Raw genomic sequence first — 4061 nt, 5'->3', positions numbered from 1 at the left:
TCATTGGCACACTAGAGCTTATGATGATTGGAGAAGTACTTGACTAATGGTGGATCAAGTTCATTGATCAAAGAGAGTATGATAGAAGAAAAAGTGAAAAGTTGAAGATATTGTAGGCTATAAATCAAGGATCAAGAGGAACATTTGATAGTTGGTGTTTAAGCTTATTGCTCTCTTTATTATAAGCTCTCTTTATGTAATATTAGCCTTAATCTTTCTAGCTTCAATTGTCTTTCATCTTATAAAGAATATTATAAAAGATTTCTCACCCCCAAAAGAAGTTCAAAAGGAGAAAAACTAGTGGGCTTTGTTAGTGCAATCAAGTCCCAACTTGCTCCTATTAGACCAAGGCAAGATGATTGAGGGGTTTTAATGTTTGTACAATATGTAAGTGAAAATACGTTAGTGAAATTATATTATGGGAAATATAATTAAAGTGAGTTTAAGTTAGGCCGATATGTCAAGTAAATCATATTAACTGGATATTTAACATTGGATAAAGTTTAAATGGGTTGAGGTTAACTAGACATTTGGCAAAGGTGAAAGCTTAATATGTGTTGGCATTAGTGAAAATGGCAAGATGAAAAGTCCAATTGGGATTTGACATATCACAAGTCCAATATGAAGTTGACAAGAGGAAAGTCTAATAAGTATTGGTAGTGAAAGTCCAAGTACATCGAAGTTAACCACATATTTGCATGTGACAAATGTTTAAGCAGGTTAAGATTGTCTAGATACTTGGTAAGTGACTAAAGACCAAGAAGGTTATAAGGTTGGCTAAATGTGTGACAATGATGGAAGTCCAAACATGTCAAAATTGATTAGATGCTTAGTAAGTGATTAGATGATGAAAATTTAAGGCTAATTGTATGCAAGGCAAGTAGAAGTCCTAGAGTAGTCTTTAAGTACATAGAAGTTTTGACTAGTAAAGGTTGACTTAAGGTTAGGTAAGTGGAAGAAGTATTCATAATTAAAGGTCGATTGACACTAGGCAAAGGATGAAGTCCTAGAAGCTACGCGTCTACCTATGAAGTCCTGGAAGCTACGCCTCTAGGTAGACGAAGTCTTGGAAGGTAGAGGTCAACTAATACTAGACAAAAGATAAAGTCCCTGAGGCTAACCCTCCTAACAATGAAAGTCCTAGTTGTAGAGGTTGATTGATACTAGACAAGGGATGAAGTTTCATATATTAAGCTTTTAAGAAGAGAAAATCATAGTAATCAAGGTTAATTGATACTAGGTAGAAGAGGAAGTTTTAGAGACATGGGATCTTTTGGCAAAATGAGGATTTGAGCTTCGAGTAGCTATAGTCAATGCTTTAGTTGAAATCACTAATTTCAATTGATTGATGGTTGAGTCGACTAGACAGTTAACTCAGACTAAAATGTAAATTAACATAATATTTCTAATCGGGATTCATTAGACTAGGCAATTAATTGATAAGTGAGATTAATCAATTGATGTTAATACACGAATCTAAGAAGAGAGTTGTTAATTTGGTTGATGACTTCATGTGCTATAGTGAATCAATTGACTCAAGCCCATCCATAAATAGGGTACTCTTATTTTGACTATACTGGAAATAAATTAAATAAAAATAATACAAGTGTAGGATGTCAATTCTATGGATCTTCTACCAAGGTCGAATATATAGTCATGGGTGGGCGTGTGATACAGTTACTTTGGATGATGCACATATTAAAAGATTATAAATTTGATTCTAAACATGTCTATTTTTTTTGTTTTAGTAATTCAGGTATCCAACTCTTCAAACAGACTAATCCTGGAGGTGACCAGCTCGACCCTATAGTGTTACTACAGTAAGTACCAATGATCAAACTTAAGTTTTGATAAATGACAAATGAATGAAAGTTAGATGTTGTGTCATCTAACCTTGTTACCAAGTGTGCATGACTTGACGGGTCTGGAGGATCTTACACCAAGCCTAAATCTAGTTAGGTTTGTTAGACCTGATAGCTGGTGGAAAGTCCAGATAGGTCAAGGAGTGACTCGATATCTGACAAGAAGTTCTACTGGATCTACGGGACCTAACATCTGACCGAAGTCTAGTTGGGTTTGTGGACCTGACACTATTAATCCCAAGATCTAGTCTTGGAAATTTTCTATAAAATTTTCTTTGTAAGAAAAATAGTGAACAAAGAAATGCGAGATGTACAAGATGAGCAAATTCAATCTATGGAGGATGTCGATGGAAAACTTCATCCTTATGAACAACTTTGATGGTGGCATGACGTTGAAAAGGTCTTCTCAAAATTTGAAAGTAAACCAAAAGATAATAAAATTAATTTCAGATTTATTGCCTAATAAAATTATATACAGAATAGGGGAGGTCAAAGATGCCCACAAGTTTTGGACCTGATTAAACAAGCTTTATGAGGAGTTGTTAAAGCTGGAGGATCAAATCGAAGTCGAACCAAGACACAAATCTAAAAGTCAACAAAAGTAGGGGTTGCACTTAAGATTAGTACAATTTATCAAAAAATCCTTGTCAATAGTAATTTAAAAATCTGCATGATAATTTAGATAATTATAAAATTACCTCTAGTATAATGCGTGATTATCTAGATTTGCAAAATTCAAATTTAATTAAAAATTCAGAACTAAAAAATAATCTAGATTTTGATTTAAGTCAATAAAGATTTTAATCAAATTGGCATCAACCTTGACTTGGTCAAATAGAACATTGACCAAATCAATTCAAATAAATTAATTCATTCAGGAAATTTAAAATTAATTAAAATTTTAGAATTAATTAATAACTCAATCAACTCAAACATTAAGATAAATTCGAATTTAAAAATTAAAAAATACAAAAATAGATCTAGATAAAATTAATAAATACCTTAATAAAATATTTGATAATCAATCTAGAAGTTTCTATTCAAAACTAAGATAAATTAATTAATAAAAATTTAAATTTTAAGGATAGTAATATAGATAAAATTAATCTAATAAATTCAACTAATAATATAAACTTAAAAGATAAAGAAAAGATAAATATAAGGAAAGATAAAATTAAACACTTTGATAAAATCAAAACTAAATTTTATAAATTCAAACTTAAAAATTAATAAAAAAAATTTAAACATTAAAGATAAGTTCTAAAACAAAGATAATTCAAACAATTTAGAAAATTAGAAATTAAAAATTAATAAAAACTTAAATATTAAATATAATCTTTTAAACCAAGGTAATTCAAATAATTTAATATATTTAAAATTTAAAATTAATAAAAAAATTAAATATTAAAGATAATATTTTAAATAGAGATTATTTAACAAATTCAAAATTAAAAGAAAATTTAAATCTTAAATATATTTTTTTCAAAGAAAGACAATTTAACCAACTTAATTAATTTAAAATTAAAAACTTAAATTATAATTAATTAAAATATTAATTAAACCTTAATCAATTTAATAAAACAAAATCTATGATTTAGGGGTGACTCCAAATTAATTGGTACTTCAAAAACATAGCATGTCCGTCTTGGTAGTTAAGACTAGATTAAAAAGATACTTCGATTCTTTTCCAACAAAGTACTAGGGTGGGGAGAGATAGTGTGTTAGGAAAACTTAATTTAGAGAGTCAAGTAGAGTAACACGTATCCTGCATGATCTACTTAGCTAAGTGAAACTAACTGAAGCTACCTCACCACATTCTAAACTAGTTAGACCAAGATTTATTAATAAGAAAATTAAATGTCCAATTTCTTAAAAAGGTTTTGTCAAGAAGTGGTCGTTACTCAATATCCAAGGACCCAATGCCCCACCACAACCTGAAAATCGATTTTTAAAATGTATATTTAATTGACTGACGGTTAAACTTGAATCTAACAAAAGGCCAAACTAGTTTAAAAATAAAATTTGCAATTAATCAACTCCCATAACTATAGAATATCCTTGGTTGAAAATGTAGATCCGGTAAGATGAATAAAGAAACCTAAAAATTAAATTAAAAAATTATTTTAAAAAATTATTTTAAAAATTATATTAAAAATAATTTCAAAAATTATTTTTTTTAAAAAAACCTTTTAAAAATTA

The sequence above is a fragment of the Zingiber officinale genome, chromosome 3B (genome assembly GCF_018446385.1).
Source record: "Zingiber officinale cultivar Zhangliang chromosome 3B, Zo_v1.1, whole genome shotgun sequence".
Lineage (NCBI taxonomy): Eukaryota > Viridiplantae > Streptophyta > Magnoliopsida > Zingiberales > Zingiberaceae > Zingiber > Zingiber officinale.
The sequence above is the reverse complement of the archived record's forward strand: the minus strand, read 5'-3'. Positions refer to the sequence as shown.